The following is a 23,743-nucleotide window of genomic DNA, read 5'->3' as shown; positions in this document are numbered from 1 at the left end:
ATAATATTAAAAATATGTGTTTAATGTTGATTTTGTAACTCTAGGGTGTATTCTGTGCAAGGAAAGAATTTTCCAATTCTTCCCTATATACTTTATTCATTTATTTTATTTATAATTTATACTCTGTAATGAAGTTTAATTCTTTATGATAATTATTTATTCTGATTTTCCGACTTCCCAGATTTGAATTGTGAGAATTTCTTTAAGCTGAGGCCAGGATCCTTTTGAAATAGTCCTATCATTTATTTTTTTCTATTTTTTGGCTGCTCTGCACATGGCATGTGGGATTTTAGTTCCCTCAGCAGTGATCAAATGCATGCCCCCTGCAATGGAAGCGTGGTGTATTTCCTGGACTGCCAGGAAAATCCCAGGCCCACCATTTTAAAATGCCTTACTCCTCCCTGAGGAAAAAACAACAAAAAGAAGGCATCACCTTGAATTCTACATCTTTTTAAATATTCTCCCTATCTTTGTGTTCTAATATGTCAGGATAGTTTTTTGACACTATCAGAGTTTCAGTGGACTTTCAGCTGGTGAATTTTATGTCACTCCTAGGACCTTTGTTTTCTTTTCCTCTCTCCCTCAGTTTCTAGACCCTTTAGATCACTGTAATACAGCTTGAAAGATACTTCTGTTAGAAACTGGTGTTTAATTTTCTGTTTACTGGTAATCTGACATTTTTATTGTCCTCCAACTTCTAGTTATGCTGAAGGCCTAGAATTTGTGTGTTTTTATTTGTTTTTGTTGGCTGTATATTTTACAGTATGTGTGGAAAGTTTCAGATTTAGGTGGCTATTATTACCACAACTACCTCAAATTCCAGGCCCATATTTTTTAAGCATTCATAAAACATATTGGCATTGTAAGTTATTTGCCATATGCCATGATGTAACCAGACTTTGTGGGCTGCATTGCTTTACCTTTAGTGGTCATCGTTGTCTTAACCTAGATTACTTAAATTGAAGGCTTTTTTCTTTATTATTTATAATTATTTATTGACTAGCACACCGCTTAACCCAGGAGTTGTCTCTCTGAAAAATATGTACACTATAAATAAAAAAATTATGATTTGAGATGATTAAAACTTATGATTATGTACCAGCCAATTGTATTAAAAAAATTCTCCTTTAGATTTAAAAATTATCAGCTATGTATTTAAATATCTGGAAATTCAAGCCCCTGACTTTTAAAAATGTATATGTAGGTAGAAATAAGGTATCTAATCAATAACATTTGATTATGACAATATCGTGAAATGTAATTAGAAGCAGTCACTTAAACTAATGAAATAAGCTCTTGGAACATAATTAATATCGTTCTTTGAGTTTCACTGCAAAGAGGTCTGATCATAGCTGGTAGGTAAGGGAGGTTTGGATCAGGAGCAAAACATTCTGATGCTTGAAAATTGCAGAGTAGAAGAGAGTTTGCAAATTAGGAATTAGATGAGTGCAGGAGGCATGTCTCATGTGAGAGCAGCAATCATTTTTCTTCTCTCTGGAAGCTGTGAACCCAGACTTAAGATATATTTGCTCTTTCAAAAAAAAAGATAGAAATTAGGACTCTTATGAGAAATTGCTTGCTTTTGAACATTTTTTAATATTTTAAAATCATGGTGTAGAATTTTTTAAAAAACTGCCTTACACCAGTTTTGGTTGTTATGCCCCAGTTTGCAGCTTCTGCTCTGCATGAGGTGTAGGGACTAGTAGCTGTTGTAGTGATAAGAAATTGAGGTTGGAAGTGGCTGACTCTACACTCAGAATCACTGCTTCTTAGCTGTGTCAAATTGGGCAAGTCATGGGATTAAGGTTAGTTTGAATTCTCTTGCCTAGGAGGATGACTCTGCTACAGCATGAAGGAATACACACATCTGCCAGTTGTTATAACTTTGTAATTCTATTGAAACAATGTGTGAATGTGAGTTTGTATCAGTCTCTTCTACTTAAACTCTGAGTTTTAAACTTAGAAAAATGAAATTTATAAAAATACAGGGTTTCATAAAATTTCTTGATATACTTTTGACATTTACCTATGAACTCAGTAACTCTCTAGTTTCATCTTATTTGAGAAGCTCTCTGTTGAGTATTAGTACCATCATTCATTCCTGTGCAAGGCAGAGGCCAGTGCCATCCTCTTCTCTTTCACACACTAGAAGATCGATTAATTAGATGTTCTACTCATAATGCCTGTTCTGCTTGTTGAACTGTTGATTTGCTAAGCTGGTATTTCTGCTTCGTCCTACAAAGAGCCAAATCTCTGGGCAGAAATTCTACTATCTGCTGAGAACTAATGTCTCTCTAAAGATGCTTGCTACTTAATTTTTATTTGTATTGTCTATAGTGTGTTTGAACTGTCGGAAACAACACATTGTACTTTGAAGGGTTACTTTAATTATCATTAAGTTGTGTTTTATTTCATTTGAATAGTTCTTTTATAAAACAGCATACCCAGAAGCATAAAATTCACTTATGTTTTGAAATATTTTGTACTTTGAAATTGCTGTGCTTTCCCATACATCTTTCCTTTAAACAAACATATTAATTAATGAAATCTGATTAAATGACTTTCTCCTTACAGTTGGCCTTCTGGGGGAAAAAAAAAGAAATAAATGTTTGTTTATTTTTGTGAGGTGTGCAAGTGGCATGTCTGAGCTTTTCTCAGTACATAGTTTTCAATTAGAATTGAAGCATATTTACATAGTAAATCAGTTTATTCTCTGAATAAATCAAGCAAAATTCTCCTCTGACTCAGGGATCTTCATTTATTAGACAGAAATACATTTTCAAAACTTGAATTATGTAACAACCACCTAAAAACTCCAACTAAATTCACTTACAAATACCTCATATTTTCGAATTGCTCTTACGTTATTCTGCTTCATTCTGGGGGCCTGTGTTTCTTACATGGATTTTAAAAGTCCACGTGCAGTCTCATCTCAAGAGTGTCCTCCTTGACTGATGTGTAGAAGATTTGCATATAGTTGGGAACATTTCTGTTCATCAGCCTACTATAATATGCTAGATGTATAATCTATATTTTGCAAAACCTTATTTCAGTATGTTAAAATATATGATGTCTGAATGAGTGTCGGTTTGCATTAGAGTTTCTGTGACCTTGGCAAATTGCTTACTCTTCTGTATTTCTTTCTTTTCACAGATGCATTTTGTAGGAGTATTCTGAGGATGAATGTTTGCAAATCATTCTGAAATTGCCAAGTGCCACATACAGTAAGTAATATGTATTTTTATTTTTCCACTCAATTGCAGTCATGCTGAATAAATTTGGCACACAGCCATAAAAGAATACATTTCTATTTACAGTTCTTGATATTTGTGAATACTGAGGAAAAATGTATGTAAAAGAGAAAAATTTGAGCTATTTGCTAGTCTCAATTAAGTTGCATAATTTCATGATTTCTGATGACTGATTTTACTTTTGTTCTATGTACATAACTGGTACATAATTTTTATCACTTATTATTTAAGTGAGTCTTTTTCCTTTTAATCATAAGTTGAGAAGCATGTAGAAAAAAAATTAGTGTTATTAGCCAGTGTTGCTATGGAAATTTTAAAGAGGAGTATTGAATTAAATATTTCAATTTTCTGAGGATTAAGATTTGCTAGGTATCAGGCAGTTTATGTATTTTGTCTTAATTCTCCCCCAAACATTTAAAGATCACTATTCTTATTCCCATTTTATACATGAGAAAATTGAGATTTAAGATGTTTTAATACCTGCTCAGTATCTATTCAAAGTGAAGTCATTGGCTTTGATGAAAACACAGGCTTTTCAAAAAATTTTACCTTCACCAATAACTTAGAAAAAGTAAAATTAATTTTAGTTGAGTCTGAATATTTAAGAATACAAATATTTTCTAATTATTTCTTTGGATTTTTGTTTTGTGTAAGCAATATCACAGAAGTGTTACAGATTTTTTTTTCCTGTATTGTCTGTCATGTCATTACTTCCATTTCAAATAATGTTTCCAATTCCTGACTTAGATTGCTTTAACTAGTAGGAAATAAGTGAAAATAACTTGATTCCGAAAGGAAGTTTATAAGTCATCTAAATTATTCTTTGATGAAAAGTGTTCAGAATTAGACTTCTGAAGCTCTCTGAAAGTCCTATTTCATATACTGAAAAGAAACCACGAGTGCTCTTATATTATTATTTTAGAGTTGAAAGGAACCATAAGATCATAGAGTCCTAGACTCTGTGAGCTCAAATTCCTTGTTTGATGAACTGGGATAATCTGGCGTACAATTCAAAATAAAATTTCCAAAAAATGGAGAGACAATAATGGCAACATTGATATATATATATATATATGTTGTTTTGCAGTATAACAACTTTTTCAAAAAGGTGGCATGGTGTAGTGTTTTAAGAATTTTGACTCTGGATTCAGATCACCTGGGTTTAAATTCTGGGTTTATCACTTATTCAGTGTTTCAGCTGTGTGACTTACAGTAAATTACTTAATGTATCTTTAAAATGGGTAAAAATTAGGAACTACCTAATTTGTGGTGAGTTTATACATGTAAACTATAGCACAGTTCCAACTGCATAGTTAATGGTCAATAAATGTACATGATTATTACATTGGGACTGATTCATTTGGATATTTCAATTCAAGTATGTATGTTAATAAGCATCTTAACTTCTTGATTACATCATATAAAATATACAACAAAGTTACTCAGCAAATACTGTTAATTGACATGCTCAGAAGGAAACTAAACTGTAGCCTTCTTCATACACAAATTAAGATGCTCTTAGTAGCTACTTTTCCTCCTTTGAACTTTTAGTGAAGAAGCAAACTATTTAGTCAAACAGAATGTATGTCCTATTCTGTGATGGTTACAAATCTAGGCCCAAAGCATGTTTGTGTACTCTTTGAATATGAGAGGTGGGGAGTTTTGTGTTTATGGAATCTTAAATGCTTGTTTTGAAGGAGTCCAGGCAAACTTATAGATATAAAATAAAGAAAATTGTCAAAACGATTGTCAAATAATTGGGAAAAATCTCATCCAATGTTTTGTTAAACAATTTATGGAAACTAAAGAGCTATAGGCAAGAAAAAAAAATCCATATTAAGTATCGATTCTATCCCACGTACCTTACATTCAATATCTCAGTTGATCTAAGCAATAATATAATGAGGTAGGTATGTTATTACCTCCATTCTTCATACAAGGGAAATGCACCACAGAAAATTTAAATCTATCATTTATGGGAGCAAAGCTTGAGGTTGATCTAATTTTTTAATATAAATTTATTTATTTATTCATATTTTGGCTGTGCTGGGTCAACACAAAGCAAGGGCTTTCCCTAGTTGCGGCTAGCAGGGGCTACTCTTTAGTTGCAGCGCACAGGCTTCTCACTGCAGGGGCTTCTCATGCTGCCAAGTGGGGACTCCAAGATGCACAGACTTCAGTAGTTGTGACCCACAGGCTCAGTAGTTGTAGCTCCTGGGCTCTGGAGCACAGGGTCAGTAGTTGTGGCCCTGTGACATGTGGGATCTTCCTGGACCAGATATTGAACCCATGTCTCCTGCACTGGCAGGTGATTCTTTACCACTGATCCACCAGGGTAGCCCTGATCTAATTTGTTTTATTGAAGCATTATTGGCATAAACATTGTATCTGTTTCAGGTATACAATATGATTCAATATTTGTATATATTAAAAAATGATCACCACAATAAGTTTAGTTAACATCTATAGCTATACATCCTTATAAATTTTTTTTTTCCTGTGATGAGGACTTTTAAGATTTACTCTCTTAGCAACTTTCAAATATGCTATAATTTTATTAATTATAGTCACCATGCTGTACATCACATTCCCATGACTTTTTTACTTTAGAGCTGGATGTTTATACTTTTGATCCCTATCACCTGTTTCTGCCACCCCTCACCTTCTCTTCTGGCAATCACCAATCTGTTCTCAGTATCTATGAACTTGGGTTGTTTGTTTTTAAATTCCACATGTAAATGAGATGATATGGTATTTATCTTTCTCTGCCTGACTTATTTCACTTAGCATAATACCCTCAAGATCTGTTCATGCTGTTACATATGGCAATATTTCATTCTTTTTCATGGCCAAATAGTATTCCACATATATGGCGTGTACAGATACATATACACACATGCATCGTATATACACCACATCCTCTCTAGCCATTCACTCATCAGTGGACACTTGTATTGTTTTCATATCTTGACCATTGGAAATAAAGCTGCAGTGATTGTGGCATTGCATATATCTTTTCAAGTTAGCAGTTTCATTTTCTTCTGATAAACAGCCTGAAATGGAATTGCTGGAGCATGTGATATTACTATTTATAATTTTTTAATAATCTTGCATGTTATTTTCCACAGTGACTGCACAAATTGACATTTTCAGAAACAGTGTACATGGGTTTCCTTTTTTCCAAATTCTTGCCAGCGTTTATTATTTCTTGTCTTTTTGATAGTAGCCATTCTAATATGTGTGAGATGATACCTCATTGTTGTTTTGACTAGTATTTTCTTGATGATTAGTGATGTTGAGCATCTATTCATGTGCTTCTTTACCATCTGTATGTCTTCTTTGAAAAAATGTCTATTTGAATCTTCTGGTTTTTTTTTAAAGAGATTGATCTAATGCTATAGCTTTTTTTCTTTATCCTCTTAATCCAATAGTAAGCACTAAAATTCAATGACTGGTCTCTCTTTATTTGCATAAAAACCTTACTCTTCAACCTCAGATCATAGATATTAATTATTTAGTAAATAAGTAGTTGATGATTGAATTTCAACTAGACAAATAACAATTGCCTTATACTAAATGTTGGTAGGACCACTCAGCAACACAAAGCTGCCTTGAAAAAATGCTACATGAGTAAAGAAATCCTGGGGGGAAAAAAAGTTTCTTCCCTAAGGCCGTATACCTATTTTATGCTTCTGTTAATCTTACTTCTGGGTATTGTTTTTGCTTTGGCTCCATCCCTTCATTCTTTCTGGAGTTATTTCTCCACTGATCTCCAGTAGTGTGTTGGGCACCTACTGACCTGGGGAGTTCCTCTTTCAGTATCCTATCATTTTGCCTTTTCATACTGTTCATGGGGTTCTCAAGGCAAGAATACTGAAGTGGTTTGCCATTCCCTTCTCCAGTGGACACATTCTGTCAGACCTCTCCACCATGACCCGCCTGTCTTGGGTGGCCCCGCGGGCATGGCTTAGTTTCATTGAGTTAGACAAGGCTGTGGTCCTAGTGTGATTAGATTGACTAGTTTTCTATGAGTATGGTTTCATTGTGTCTGCCCTCTGATTCCCTCTTGCAACACCTACCATCTTACTTGGGTTTCTCTTACCTTGGACGTGGGGTATCTCTTCACAGCTGCTCCAGCAAAGCGCAGCCACTGCCCCTTACCTTGGATGAAGGGTATCTCCTCACCACCACACTTCCTGACCTTCAATGCGGGATAGCTCCTCTAGGCCCTCCTGTGCCTGCGCAGCCACCTCTCCTTGGACATGGGGTTGTTCCTCCCGGCCACTACCCCTGGCCTCAGGAGTGGGGTTGCTCCTCCTGGCCGCTACCCCTGGCTTTGGGTGTGGGATGGCTCCTCCCGGGCACTGCCCTTGACATGAATTTGCCTTGATTCATGTCAGGTCCATGAATCAAAGCAAATTGGAAGTGGTCAAACAAGAGATGGCAAGAGTGAATGTCGACATTCTAGGAATCAGCAAACTAAAATGGACTGGAATGGGTGAATTTAACTCAGATGACCATTATATCTACTACTGCGGGCAAGAATCCCTCAGAAGAAATGGAGTAGCCATCATGCTCAACAAAAGAGTTCGAAATGCAGTACTTGGATGCAATCTCAAAAACGACAGAATGATCTCTGTTCATCTCCAAGGCAAACCATTCAATATCACAGTTATCCAAGCCTATGCCGCAACCAGTGACGCTGAAGAAACTGAAGTTGAATGGTTTTATGAAGACCTACAACACCTTTTAGAACTAACACCCAACAAAGATGTCCTTTTCATTATAGGGGACTGGAATGCAAAAGTAGGAAGTCAAGAAGCACCTGGAGTAACAGGAAAATTTGGCCTTGGAATGCGGAATGAAGCAGGGCAAAGACTAATAGAGTTTTGCCAAGAAAATGTACTGGTCATAGCAAACACCCTCTTCCAACAACACAAGAGAAGACTCTACACATGGACATCACCAGATGGTCAACACCAAAATCAGATTGATTATATTCTTTCCAGCCAAAGATGGAGAAGCTCTATACAGTCAACAAAAACAAGACCAGGAGCTGACTGTGGCTCAGATCATGAACTCCTTGTTACCAAATTCAGACTAAAATTGAAGAAAATAGGGAAAACCGCTAGACCATTCAGGTATGACCTAAATCAAATCCCTTATGATTATACAGTGGAAGTGCGAAATAGATTTAAGGGCCTAAATCTGATAGTTAGAGTGCCTGATGAACTATGGAGTGAGGTTCGTGACATTGTACAGGAGACAGGGATCAAGACCATCCCCATGGAAAAGAAATGCAAAAAAGCAAAATGGCTGTCTGGGGAGGCCTTACAAATAGCTGTGATAAGAAGAGAGGGGAAAAGCAAAGGAGAAAAGGAACGATATAAGCATCTGAATGCAGAGTTCCAAAGAATAGCAAGAAGAGATAAGAAAGCCTTCTTCAGCAATCAATGCAAAGAAATAGAGGAAAAGAACAGAATGGGAAAGACTAGAGATGTTTTCAAGAAAATTAGAGATACCAAAGGAACATTTCTTGCAAAGATGGGCTCGATAAAGGACAGAAATGGTCTGGCTCTAACAGAAGCAGAAGATATTAAGAAGAGGTGGCAAGAATACACGGAAGAACTGTACAAAAAAGATCTTCACAACCCAGATAATCGTGATGATGTGATCACTCATCTAGAACCAGACATCTTGGAATGTGAAGTCAAGTGGGCCTTAGGAAGCATCACTACGAAGAAAGCTAGTGGAGGTGATGGAATTCCAGTGGAGCTGTTTCAAATCCTGAAAGACGATGCTGTGAAAGTGCTGCACTCAATATGCTAGCAAATTTGGAAAACTCAGCAGTGGCCACAGGACTGGAAAAGGTCAGTTTTCATTCCAATTCCAAAGAAAGGCAATGGAAAAGAATGCTAAAACTACCGTACACTTGCATTCATCTCATACAATGTAGAGAGGTTCAAATTGGAGAGTCCATCTTGACTTAATCCTTTCCCTGTTCATCATTTCCAGGTGTGTCTAAGCTCAGGCACATCCTTTACAACACACCGGCCACACTGATACTTTCCCTTTCACTCATGAGTGGTCTTCATCTTTTGCCATGTTAGTTACCTTCCAATCCCAGTGCCTTTACACATCACCTCTTGAACTGAACCATTAGCAGTATTTCACCTGAGGGATATTTTCAAACTTCTTAGTATACAAAATATTTTTACTCTAAAAATGAGTGAGTTAGGTGTTTGGTTGTTCTCATACTCATCTTGGTTTTTACCAAAGGATTTAGAGAATATGTCTACCTTTGTTTTCCAGAATTGGTCTCTGAAAGACAAAGCTAGTGTTCACATTTAGTATTTTTATTTCATTTAATTCAATAAATACTTGTCACATGCTACTATGATATGAGAGGCACTGTGTTGTTTAGAAGAGTAGGCGCTTGTTCAGTATCAGTTGAGTCATTCAGTCATATCTGACTGTTTGCAGCCCCATGGACTCCAGGCTTCCCTGTGCATCACCAACTCCTGGAGCTTCCTCAGACTCATGTCCATCGAGTTGATGATGCCATCCAACTATCTCATCCTTTGTCATCCCCTTCTCCTCCTGCCTTCAATCTTTCCCAGCATCAGGGTTTTTTCAGATGAGTCAGTTCTTCACATCAGGTGACCAAAGTATTGGAGTTTTAGTATCAGTCCTTCCAATGAATATTTAGGACTGATTTTCTTTTGGATTGACTGGTTTGATCTCCTTGCAGTCCAAAGGACTCTCAAGAGTCTTCTGGAACACCACAGATCAAAAGCATCAATTCTGTGGTGCTCAGTTTTCCTTATGGTCCAACTCTCACATCCATACATGACTAATGGAAAAACTATAGCCTTGACTAGACGGACCTTTGTTGGCAAAATAATGTCTCTGCTTTTTAATATGCTGTCTAGGTTGGTTATAGCTTTTCTTCCAAGGAGCAAGCATCTTTTAATTTCATGGCTTCAGCAGGAGACAATTGAAGAAAATTCTGTTAGTAATTTGAGGAAATAAGATATACCCAGGCATAAAGAAAGCAAAGGATGTGGTATTAAGATACAATGTCATCAAAATACTCTAGTCAAATTAATAAAGTCACTTCAAATATTTTGAGGAATAATCAGAAAGGTTATATAAACATATATATATATATATATATATATATATATATATATTTAAAATGAAGCATTAGAGGAGTTTTAAGAAAGGAGATACAATTCTAAACTGCACTGGTTCAAGATTTCACCCTGGAGATTGTTATAGATATTTATGCAGGTGGAAAATACTAACAGAAAAGTCAAGGCAGTAGTATACGCAGGATTGGGTGTGAAAAGGCATGCTTCACATTCATTGAATGGCTAATTAATTAGTTTGACAATGGAATAAATTTTTTGTCTTGAATTGAAAACAGATAACACTGGAAAAAGAGGCTGAAACGCATTGGTAGGAAATACTGATCATCAGAATTAGAAAGTTGAGTCTAATTAGTAGGCAATTGACAAAACAAAGAGAATATTTCATAAGGCCAATCATGCGAATTAAAGTTTCTTATTTGAATATTAACCTAGTGTTCTCTTCACAATGGATTCCAGTTGTAGTCAGGAAGAACAATTTGCAGAAATCTGTAGCACTATAAGAAGAATGAGATGAGGGTGAGACCAAGGTTGTGGCAGTGGGAAAGGAGAGAAAAGAATAGATGTGGGTGAGGTTTAAAAGGACATAGAGTCAGGAAGTAATAATAGTAATTGACACTTGTATAGCATTTGCTGTGTACTAGTCTCTGTTTTGGGCTTCCCCAGTGACTCGATTAAAAAACCCACCTGCCAATGCAGGAGACGTGTTTTAATCCCTGAGTCAGGACCATCCCCTGGAGAAGGAAATGACAACCCAATCCAATATTCTTGCCTGGGAAATCCCATGGATAGAGGAGACTAGTGAGCTACAGTCCATAGAGATGAAGAAAATCAGCCATGACTACAGCAACTGAGCACGTACGTAGGCAGGCTCTGTTTTGAATGACTTGTATTTATTATTTAACTTAAACTTCAAACAACCGTGAATGATAGATACTAATGTCTTCCCCATTTGCCTAACAGAAACTAAGGCAGAATCTAAGTAAATTGTCCAGGTCAGATAACTAGAAAATAGCAAGGCTGGCACTTGCGCCTACCCAGTCAAACTCCAGAGGATCTGCAGTTAACAACCACTCTACATCATTCCTCTAAAAAATAACCAAGATTTCCAGATTGACTGAATTGGAAAGTGACATTACCAACAGTCAAAGGAACAGATTTTTTTTTTTTTTTTTTTTTAGAGTTTACCTTTTGTTTAGCTAAGTCTTTGGTAGGGAGAAAAATATTCTGACCTTTGGGGAAGAATTTCCCTATGGTGAGTGATGAAACTTATGTACATTTTCACTTCTATGCTGGGCAACAGGAACAGTGTAATTTATGATATTGTTCAATTATAAATTAGAATAGTAAATATGTCATCTTAATGTGATTTGTCTTCCTTCCTTAACGGAGCTTAAAATGAAACAAGGATGAAGTGCTGAATTAAAGATTTAGTATCTTGAGCCCATCAGATCAGTATTTCAGACTTAGTTTACCAATCATACTAAACAATAATTTTGACAAGAGAAAAAACTAACACCCAGCATAGGGAGTATCTCTCTTTTTCTATATTGGAGAAGTGGCATAATGCACTACTGAAGAGCATATGGCCTCCAGAACCATATTAATGCATGGGTTCAGATCTTAAAATGAGGCCTTGAACTGTGTGGCTTGTGTAAACTATATAAGCTCTCTCTGCCTCAGTCTTTGCACCCCTGAAAGGAGACACTAATGCCTTCGAAATATGTAAAGATTAACTAAGATAAGGTACTTACAGTGGCTCCTACCAGAGTAAATTCTCTGTAGATGTTAGTTATATTCATTGAACTTTATCTCATATACAGTTGACCCTTGAACATCATGAGAGGGAAGTTAGATGTGTCCATTCCCATGGAGTTGCAAATCTGCCTTAAAAATAAAGGACTTGATAAATGATTCAACCAAAGGCAGGAACTTTAAACAGTTTGGATTAACAATCAGGACTCAAACACTGTTTTTTTCATATTATGTAATATGATTTCTGATGGAATACAAACTGTTTTCCATACTTAGTTAATTTAAAAATCTATGAAATGAAAATACAAGTACTATATTTATTTTAAAAAGTCTATGTGATTTATATATGGTTCAAACCCATGTTGATCAAGGCTCAATTGTATATTTTTAATTTATAAACTTTAATTACAGAATTACTGCTACTTTAAAATTTTTTTGCTGTGAATTTTTATATATTAAGCATGCAAAACAACAGCTTTTATAAGCAAAGACCCATGCTTCCATCATACAGATCAAGAGATAAGACATTTTCTGCATTCCAGAACCGCTTTTTCTTCTCCTGAACATTAACCTGTTTTCCATCAGTTGCCTGACAGATAACAGTTTTGTAACTTTTGCAGTAATTATTTCCTTGCTTTGCATGATAGTCTTAACCTTTCCTTGTTGTTAATGTTGTTCAGTCACTAAGTCATGTCCACCTCTTTTGCAACTCCACGGACTATAGCCTGCCAGACTCCTCTGTCTACGGGATTCTCCGGGCAAGACTACTGGAGGGAGTTGCCATGTCCTTCTCCAGTGATCTTCCCAACCCCGGGATCAAATCCATGTTTCTTTCATTGGCAGGTGGATTCTTTACCACTGAGCCACCAATGAAGCCAACCTTTCATTATGGTCCGTACATGCAGAATTTTAGTTTAGCATGATTTATGTACCTATATACAATATGTTAGTCTTTTGTGTTTGCTTTCCTTTCCTGAACATGTATTTCTAAGTCTTATTAATATTTTTTGTGGTTCATCAGTTCTTATTGCTACATGGTATTCCATTGTATTAAAAATACTCGGGGAAATTATGAATAATGCTGCTGTGCAATTCTTTTAAATGTTTATTGCTGCATATTTGCATGCATTTATATTGGGTATATATTCTCCAGTGAAATTGCTATTATATTTTATGCAAATTTTTTAAAATTTAAACTTATTTGTTTTAATTGCAGGCTAATTACTTTACAATATTGTATTGGTTTTGCCATACATCAACATGAATCCACCACGTGGATTGATGTACACGTGTTCCCCATCCCAACCCCCCCTCCCACCTCCCTCCCCAAATTTTTAATTTTAGTAGATATTGCTAGTTTTCCAAAGTAGTTATACTAGCTATACTCCACTCAGTAGTATATGAGAATTCTGTTTCATCCTTACCAATACTGATTTAATCAGTCCTTTTAATTTTAGCCATTCTGATGAAAGTATAGTTTACATTTCCTTGTTGAAAAAAGCAGTCATGCTATATGGTTTAATTGCCATATGGTTATAATTGCCTATAAATTGTCTGTCCAGATGCTTTTGCTTATTTTTCTACTGGTTTTATTTTTGTAAAAATAGTTATTATGCAGAAATTAGTTATACTTGAATTAAGAACACTGTATAAATTTAATAACTTTTCCTTCTCTGTGACTTGCTTTTTCAATTTCTTAATGGAGTTTTTGATGAGGAAAAGCTTTAAATTTTAATATTGATTATATTTTTACCTCTTTACATTTATATTTTTCCAGTTCAGTTGACTTTCGTGAATGGTTTAAAGTAGAAGTGAAATCCTATTTTCCTTCCAAACAGATATCTAGTTGTTACAGAATCATACTGAAAATTCTCTCCTTTGCCTACTACTCTTCATTGCCAATATCATAGATTAAATATCCACATATCTGTGTTTTGGGGAAATTATTCTTTTTAATTGCTCTATTAGTCTCATCTTACTACTTATGACAGTATTTTAACTATGACTGCTTTTTAATTATTCCTGTTATCTATTAAAACACATTCCCTGGCTGACTTACTTGGCATAAAACCCTAAATGCTCATTGATGTTGTTGAAATATATGTGGAATATAAGAAAAATGAATACATGAACAAACCAAATCAAAACCAAACACATGGATATAGAGAATAGAGTAGTGGCTACCAGAGGGGAAGGGAGGGTTTTGAGGAAGGTGATATGTGTAAAGGGGCTCAGGAGTATGGTAACTTATGGAACTAAACTTTTTAGGTGGTGAACACACTGTTTTGTGTACAGTGTGTACAGAAGTCAAAATACAATATTGTACACAAGAAACATTTAATTTTACATATCAATTAAAAATATCCTCCCATCATATTTTTATTCAAGGAATCTTGACTTTTCCATATTTCATATGAATTTTAGAATTATTATGTAACATATGACTGAAAAGTTAGGGTTTTGGTTGGGATTGTATTCAATCTATTATTAAATGAATTCCTGAAGATTCAGCATGATTACAATATGACTTGACTCCTTTAATCTATGAATATATATATAAAGTACATGCTTTATTTATTTAGATCTTTTTGGTTTTCCTCAATCATATTTTCTGGCTTTCTGCATAAAGTCTTACTCATTGTGGTTAATTTGTTCCTAGAAGTTTTATGCAGCTTAATATTATTATGTATTACATATTTTTTTAAACTTAATTTTCTTCCTGCTTTTTAAATAACGGAAATAATTTTTGCACTGACCTTGCATATAACAAATAGTAAGCTCGCTTATTAATTCCAATTTTTTCTAACAGATTCTTTTAGATTTTCTACATAAAGAATTATACCGTGGTCAAAGATAACAGTATTTAATAGTTCTCAAGTTTTATACTTTTTTCACATCTTATTGAATTGGATAGAATGTTTAGAACAATGCGGAATGAAAATGGAAAGAAAAAACTGTTGTTATTCTCAAATCAAAGGGAAAACTTTCACCATTTTACTATTAAGAATGATCCTTATTATAGCGTCTTTTGTAAATATCGTACACCAGGTTAAGAAATTTATTTTAATTCTGATTTTGCTGGGATTATAAATAACAACTGAATTTTTCCTTTTATCAAATGCTTCCTCTGTATCTGCTGAGATTATAAAATGATTCTTCTTGTTTTGTTTGTTCATCTAACCGCTTACAATGAAGGAGTTTTTTTGTAAGACTTCCAATTCCAGCAGTAGTACTGTTGCTTTCTTGTGCTTTGTGTGGGCCTAGAGGGCCAGATAATTTTTCTTAGCATTTGTTCTCTGCCCTCCTAATGCTTGCAAAGCAGTTGTTATCATTCAATCGCTCAGTCATGTCCGACTCTTTGCAACCCCATGGACTGCAGCATACCAGGCTTCCCTGTCCTTTACCATCTCCTGAAGTTTGCTCAAACTCGTGTTCATTGAGTCAGTGATGCCATCCAACCATCTTGTCCTGTCATCCACTTCTCATCCTGCTTTCTATCTTTGCTAGCATCAGGGTCTTTTCCAACAAGTTGGCTCTTCTCATCAGGTCAAAGCCTCAGCTTTAGCATCAGGCCTTCCAGTGAATATTCAGGGTTGACTTTCTTTAGGATAGACTGGTTTGATCTCCTTGCAGTCCAAGGGACTCTCAAGAGTCTTTCTCCCACACCACAGTTTAAAAAAGCATCATTTTTCAGCCTTCTTTATTGTCCAACTCTCACAGTCATGCATGACTACCGGAAAAACCATAGCTTTGACTATTCAGTCCTTTGTCGGCAAAGTGATGTTTCTGATTTTTAATACACTGTTTAGGTAGGAAGCCTCTTGTCCCATCTTGTCCCTCCCCCAGGGGTAGACTGCTGGCTTGTTACTTGGTGCCATACTCCTGGTGGGGATGGGAAGGTTCAAGGATACTTTTTTCCAGTGTTAAGCTTGCAATGTTCTGTGCATCTGGGTCTTAGCCATGTAGCTTTTTCTGTATTCCTCCCCATTCCTCTCATGATGTTCAAACTCTTACTTGACTCTGGAGTTCTTTGGTGGGGGCACGTGTCCCTCTCTTTCCCCAGTGGGAGCAGATCTCTGCTTTGTGTCAGTGTGAGATTCTGGGCCCGAGAGAGTGACCATCCCTCCCCTGGGTCCTGAGGACTTTCGCTTCTACCTCTCTCCCAGATACTGTGCATCTTTTCCAGTGCCCTCAAGAGTACGAGGGTTTTCTGTCCTAAAAGGTGTTGTATTAGACAATGGAGTGGGGAAGCAGAACTGGTTTTGTGCCTTTGTGATACCAGCATGCTCTCTCTGGCTTCCTGCCCTAACCTTAATCTTTCTGCTGAGCTGCCAGGAAATGCCTTAAAAAGAAAAAAGAGCTTCTGAATGAGTGTATATCCCTTTGTGTCTGGGGGTTCCCAGGTGTCTGTACTGTTCTGTCAGCCCCTTCTGGCCTTTGAGAGTTTGTTACCATTTTAGCTGTTTTCTTCTTACCCACTTCCAAAATGAGCACATGTCCCTCTCATGAACTGTCAGAGGTGAAATGGTCCCTATGTCCTATCTCTCCTCAGAATGGCTGTTATCATTTGAGGTTTAGTTAATCTCTTTGCCTTGTGACCCCAGGTCTCTGATAAGCTCAGGAAAAGTTAGTATTTTATAGCTTATGTGACCTTTTCTCATTGTTAGGATAAGTGTGATATTCTGTTCTAGCCTTTGACCTAAGTGGTAGCAAAACTGCAAATTTTAAAAAATATACACACATACGCATATATATATATATATATATATATGTCCCAGCTTTTTAAATTTCCCAAAGAAACTTTTTCTTTTTCTCTCTCCATGCATTACCTAGTCTGTACTTGTCAGAGCTAAAACACTTGAGTCAGTATTATTTTTAGTAGTTTTTACAAACAAAATTAATCGTTGCTGTAACATTTTTGTGAGCAATTGAGGCTCAATGGATTTTATATAACATACTTTCATTGCTTTCAACAGGGTAGAGTTCAAGTTTTCTTCTGCATAAAGAAGTCTGGTAACTGGCATGTGGGGCTGGAATTGTACTTTGATCGTCAGGGAATTGTTTCTTTAGTTCTGTTCCAACACTTTAGCAGTATGATGTCATCCTCAAGGATTTTCCAGCAGCTAAGCTGATGCCTGGAGCCCAGCCATCTTATTTGTGTTCTGTGCAACAATAGCGAGCAAACAAAATGCGAGGGCAAAGTCATGCTACCAGCAGGTTTGTTGTTGCTGTTCAGTCGCTAAGTCATGTTTGACTCTTTGCGACCCCATGGACTGCAGCAACCCAAGCTTCCCTGTCCTCCACTATCTCCCAGAGTTTGCTCAAATTCATCTCTATTGAGCTGGTGATGCTATCTATCCATTTTATCCTCTGTCACCCCCTTCTCCTTTTGCCTTCAGGTTTTCTCAGCATTAGGGTCTTTTTAAATGAATTGGCTCTTTGCATCAGGTGGCCAAAGGATTGGAGCCTCAGCTTCAGCAACAGTCTTTCCAGTGAATATTCAGGGTTGATTTCCTTTAGGATTGACTGGTTTGACCTCCTTGCAGTCCAAGGGACTCTCAAGTCTTCTCCAACACCACAATTTGAAAGCATTGATTCAGTGCTCAGCCTTCTTTATGGTCCAGCTCTCACATTTCGCATGATATACTCTGCGTATAAGTTAAGTAAGTAGGGTGTCAATATACAGCGTTGGCATACTCCTTTCCAAATTTTGTCCAGTCATTTGTTCCATGTCCAGATCTAACTGTTACCTCTTGACCTGCATAAACTAGCTGGTTTAACCCCCCTCGAAAATGTTCTCCAGAAACTACCCAATATTTTCTTCCTGAGTACCATTTGTTTGCTGCAAACAAAGCTGTTATGTATAGTGTTTCTGTTTCACACATAAATCCTCGGAATGTGTCAGTATAGGGAAGGGGAAGGTTAGTATTGGGTAGGCTCTTATATGACTCAATAGAAAAGACCCTAATGGAAAAGACTGAAGGCAGGAGGAGAAGGGGACAACAGAGGATGAGATGGTTGGATAGCATCATGACTTAATGGACATGAGTTTGAGCAAGCTCTGGGAGATGGTGAAGGACAAGGAAGCCTGGAGCACTGCAGTCCATGGGGTCACAAGGAGTCGGACACAGCTGAGAGACTGAACAACAATAAGGCTCTTAGCAGCCTCAGTCATAATTAGAGGATGGGGACTACATTTAAGTAATCAGATTTCTAAGGCAGGATAGTGTGGGTTAAAATACACGGGATCTATCATGAAACAGAGCCGGGTTCTGATTCAGCTCTGCAAATTACTAGCTATGTGACCTTGAGTGAGGTCCTTATCCTAACTGGTCCTACTTTTTCAGTTCTAAAAGGACATCATATTAATAGTGACTTCTTGACATATTTTTTGTGAAGATATATGCAAAGGGTCTATCACATAGGAGAAGATTAATAAATGATATGTTTTATTTCACCCACCTATATTAATATAAATTCAGTTATTCCAGCGAGGGCAGAGTCTATTCATGCCTAGTACTGATTGAGAGTGTAGAAAGGCAATTTGTCTTATTTCTCCTGTGTAAAGCTTTTTCTCTTAGAGGGGATGGAAAGTCTCAATTTCTACCCTTAAATAGATCAGTTTTATCCTTTGAACTATACTGAAATAGTGCTCAAAATTTAGGCTTAGGATAACACTTTGTATTATATCAAGCAAGAAACAGATAAAAGGAGTTCTAGTTTGAATTTTATCACTGGAAGTTATGAAACTTGGGAAAGTCATCAGAACCTACTAGATCTCAGTGTTGTCAGCTGATAAATAGGTGATCAACTTTAACTACCTATTGCATCTTAAACCACCACAATTCTATGCAGTTTTATTTGCCCTAGACAGATAGTTCTTCTTGTCAAAAGAAATATCCCAAAGTCTAGCAAATACGTGATAAATGTTTATTATTTTAAACAAAGTTGAATTTTTATAGGAACTACCTTTGTGTAGAGGCCTTGCCAAGTTCTGAAATGAAACGATAGGATTCATTAAACCACATGGTGTTGTGTGTTAGAAACTGGCTTCACATTCTGATTGGGAAGATTTCTGGCTTAGATGAGTGTGTCATTTGGGGCAAGTCACTTAAACTTTCTGAGTCTTAGATTGGACAATATATTTTACAGCCATGATGAACAGCAAATGAAATAAGAAAATATAAAAGTACTTTTAAAAACTGTACAGGTTTAGTGCTAAGCTCTTTAGAAGGTCCAGCAGATAAAGTATAGAAAGTATCCTCATTCTTTGGTATGGAGATTGTATGGTTTTGTAAATAAAATACAGTAAAATAAAATACAATAAAATAAAGTAAATAAGTAAAATAAAATACATTTTATAAATAAAATGCAGTAAAAATAAAGCTACAAAAGACCCTTGCTTTAAAGTTTATGTTAAATTTTGCCAGTCAATTTTTCTGTCCATGTTTTGTTGTAGGAAGTGGTGGGTCTAGTGTAGCCCACAGAGGCCAGAACAGTGTATACTTCATGACTCTGTATATGAAGTCTGCATTGAGGTGAATTTCCAGATGTGATCTTTCTCTGCATCCAAAGCATTCTGCTTGTGACCCGGTGAGGCCGAAACAAATAGCAAATCATCTGCAATGCGTGGCTATTAGGGCTGTCTGCTCTCCTCAATGTGCCCAGCTGAATTGACAGTTAAGCCTCCTTCTCTATAAAAAGCAAGTTATTAGTAAAAGCATGGTTGCCATATGACAAAATCATCTCTATTGTTAAACTGATTAAATGTAACTACAATGCCTGGTCTTTAAGAAGATGATATGTTCTTTAATGAAAAGCTAGAGATCATTTTGGCTTTCAAACATACATCAAGGTTAAATAGCCCCAATTTCTATATGTGTATGTTTATTTACTTTGTCAGCACCTTTTAAAATGAGAAGCATGCCACATGTATGTTAAATTGTACCCTAATATAAGTATACAGATTGATGGATTTTTACATAGTTCTGTACTGTGTTATTACTACCCGGATCAAGATACAGAGCATTTCCAATCCCCAACAAGTTCCCCTTTATATCTTCTCCCCATCAATAACCTTTTGGTTTATCATATTCTTTGAAATGTTGGCTTTATGATAATGAGTATCTGAAAAGGTAGGAAGTATTTTGAAGGGCAATCCAATCTCTTGAAAAACTTGGGAAATATTAATAATTGTTTCAAAAAAGAAAAGCCTCTAAACAATGATGAATAGTGCAATGAACTATAGTAATAATATTGAAGGCAATCAACTATACACTCACTGGAAACAGAATTGCAATGTGGAAACCTCATGATATTCTATCCAAATCTCCCACCTGCTAACCAAAAAATAGAGCCACCACGCAGCCTGGTGAGTGTTCCATCAGTCATGTTGCCTGGCAACCTCAGCTAGTATGAGACACCCAATTGAGCAGCAGAGAGTCAAACTAGAAGGTATCTTGGAAACAGTAGGGTCCAGCTGAAAAAGAGGGAGGGAGGATGATAAGAGAGAGAGAGGGGAATAAAAAAGGAGTAACTTGACCATTGATCCATGTTAGTCATGACCATGAACAGTTGTTTTTTGTTTTTTCCTTTTCTCTCTAGTAACATGCAACTAGCTTAGAGCAAAATCCTTTGGGTTTCTTCTTCCTTCACTGTGCTTTCCTCCTCTGCTGCATCTGCAGGTCTGAATGCAAAGGTTTGGCAAGATACATCGCTATTAATTTTTTAGGAGGGAGGAATGTTAATAGTCATTTTCAGCACATTCAAACCATGTTAGCTGAGTTCACTAAGATTGGCATCATGCAGTATTCTGTTTGCTTCAGTCATACTTAATCTGGTTTTTAAATTAATATACTTTTGCTAAAAAATGAAAAGTAAAGGAGATCAAACCAGTAAGTTCTAAAGGAAATCAACCCTGAATATTCATTGGAAAGACTGGTGCTAAAGCTCCAATACCTCGGCCACCTGATGTGAAGAGCAGACTCATTGGAAAAGACTCTGATGCTGGGAAAGATTGAAGGCAAAAGAAGATGAGGGTGGCAGAGGATGAGATGGTTAGATAACATCACCAACTCAGTGGACATAATGAGCAAACTCCAGGAGATTTGGTGATGGGGAAGGACAGGGAAGCCTGGGAGCTGCAGTCCATGGGGTTGCAAAAAGTTGGATACAACAACTGAACAATAGCAACAATAAAATAAAATACCTTCCATCTAGAGTAAACCCCTTTCATGGAAGGCATGAAGGAATAGTGAAGGAGACATGCCTCAGTCCCTCTAGGGGGGCATCAGAAATGATACACACCAGGCACACAGGGTGAGAATCTGAGGTGACAACTTTAGCTGAGCCCTCTAATTTGAGATACAACTTTTATGTATTTTTCTAGAGAGATATCTTCCATCCTCCATAATTTGGTATAAAACCTTTGCTGCTGTCCTGTGCTCTAACCCCACATTACTCTCCTTCCTTCCTTCTTAAAAGATGACGTGCAGAGAAAATAGCATCTGTGGATTACAAGGTCCCTGATAATTCATCTCTGTCCATAAATTCTTTCATTTTTCCTCCCAGTGTGTCTTCCTCCATTAGGCACTGCCATCACTCATACCCCTGACCTTATACCTGTATGTGTCCTAAGAGTCCTGACTCAAATGGATATTTTCTTCCTTTTCTGTATCTTCAGTTTCCTCCCTGTCTCCAAATTTCCTTTATTGGCATTAAAGATGTCAAAATATTTTTCTGCTTAAAAGCAAAAGAGTATCTATTCACAAATCCTCCCTTCATTCCAAGTCCACCTTTAGCTGCACGTTACCTCTTATCTCTGCTCAGAGTTAAATGTTTCCAAGAACTGTCTATATTCTTTGTTTTAAACTGCATCCTCCATTCACACCTCAACACACTGAGGCTTGCTTTCTCAGCTTGTCTGAAACTGTTCTTTATTAGGTCACTGAAATTAGTCCTGGAACTATGTATAGTCTACAATTCTTTGATCTCTTCGCATGATTTTGTACCATTAATCATGCTTTCTATTTTTCAGTATTATTTCTATTGGAATTATAACACTATACTCTTGTTATTTTCTCTTCTCTTGAAAGCCCTTGCCCAATTGAACTTGTGGGCTTATCTTTCTTTAAATTGGACTCTATAGGATTCTTTGTGGATATTTCCATGGCTTTAACTAACATTGGTTTGATAATCCCCTCATCTTTTCAGTTCAGTTCATTTCAGTTCAGTCATTCGGTCGTGTCTGACTCTTTGCGACTCCATGAATCGCAGCACGCCAGGCCTCTCTGTCCATCACCAGCTCCCAGAGTTCACTCAGACTCACGTCCATCGAGTCAGTGATGCCATCCAGCCATCTCATCCTCTGTGGTCCCCTTCTCCTCCTGCCCCCAATCCCTCCCAGCATCAGAGTCTTTTCCAGTGAGTCAACTCTTCACATGAGGTGGCCAAAGCACTGGAGTTTCAGCTTTAGCATTGTTCCTTCCAAAGAAATCCCAGGGCTGATCTCTTTCACAATGGCCTGGTTGGATCTCCTTTCAGTTCAAGGGACTCTCAAGAGTCTTCTCCAACACCACAGTTCAAAAGCATCAACTCTTTGGTGCTCAGCCTTCTTCACAGTCCAACTCTCACATCCATACATGACTACTGGAAAAATCATAACCTTGATTAGACGGACCTTTGTTGGCAAAGTAATGTCTCTGCTTTTTAATATGCTGTCTAGGTTGGTCATAACTTTTCTTCCAAGGAGTAAGCGTCTTTTAATTTCATGTTTATAGTCACCATCTGCAGTGATTTTGAAGCCCCCCAAAATAAAGTCTGACACTGTTTCCACTGTTTCCCCATCTATTTCCCATGAAGTGATGGGACCAGATGCCATGATCTTCGTTTTCTGAATGTTGAGCTTTAGGCCAACTTTTTCACTCTCCACTTTCACTTTCATCAAGAGGCTTTTTAATTCCTCTTCACTTTCTGCCATAAGGGTGGTGTCATCTGCATATCTGAGGTTATTGATATTTCTTCCAGCAATCTTGATTCCAGCTTGTGTTTCTTCCAGTCCAGCATTTCTCATGATGTACTCTGCAGATAAGTTAAATGAGCAGGGTGACAATATGCAGGCTTGACCTACTCCTTTTCCTGTTTGGAACCAGTCTGTTGTTCCATGTCCAGTTCTAACTGTTGCTTCCTGACCTGCATACAGATTTCTCAAGAGGCAGGTCAGGTGGTCTGGTATTCCCATCTCTTTCAGAATTTTCCACAGCTGATTGTGATCCACACAGTCAAAGGCTTTGGCATAGTCAATAAAGCAGAAATAGATGTTTTTCTGGAACTCTCTTGCTTTTTCCATGATCCAGCAGATATTGGCAATTTGATCTCTGGTTCCTCTGCCTTTTCTAAAACCAGCTTGAACATCTGGAAGTTCGTTGTTCATGTATTGCTGAAGCCTGGCTTGGAGAATTTTGAGCATTACTTTACTAGCGTGTGAGATGAGTGCAATTGTGCGGTAGTTTGAGCATTCTTTGGCATTGCCTTTCTTTGGGATTGGAATGAAAACTGACCTTTTCCAGTCGTGTGGCCACTGCTGAG

At 36.9% G+C, this 23,743-nt stretch overlaps 1 protein-coding gene across 8 annotated transcripts in view; it reads left to right on the top strand.

The window, feature by feature from the left end:
- Positions 1-23,743, top strand: part of GALNT13 (polypeptide N-acetylgalactosaminyltransferase 13) — a 655,388-nt gene that overhangs the window by 28,591 nt on the left and 603,054 nt on the right. For all 8 annotated transcript variants that reach the window (XM_069574410.1, XM_069574411.1, XM_069574414.1 and 5 more), the window contains exon 2: positions 3,154-3,224. The gene's annotated coding sequence lies outside the window, so the exon portion shown is untranslated. The remainder of the gene's footprint in view (positions 1-3,153; positions 3,225-23,743) is intronic.

Source organism: Ovis canadensis, chromosome 2 (genome assembly GCF_042477335.2).
Source record: "Ovis canadensis isolate MfBH-ARS-UI-01 breed Bighorn chromosome 2, ARS-UI_OviCan_v2, whole genome shotgun sequence".
NCBI classification, from domain to species: domain Eukaryota; kingdom Metazoa; phylum Chordata; class Mammalia; order Artiodactyla; family Bovidae; genus Ovis; species Ovis canadensis.
This window is presented reverse-complemented; position numbering and strand designations above follow the sequence as displayed.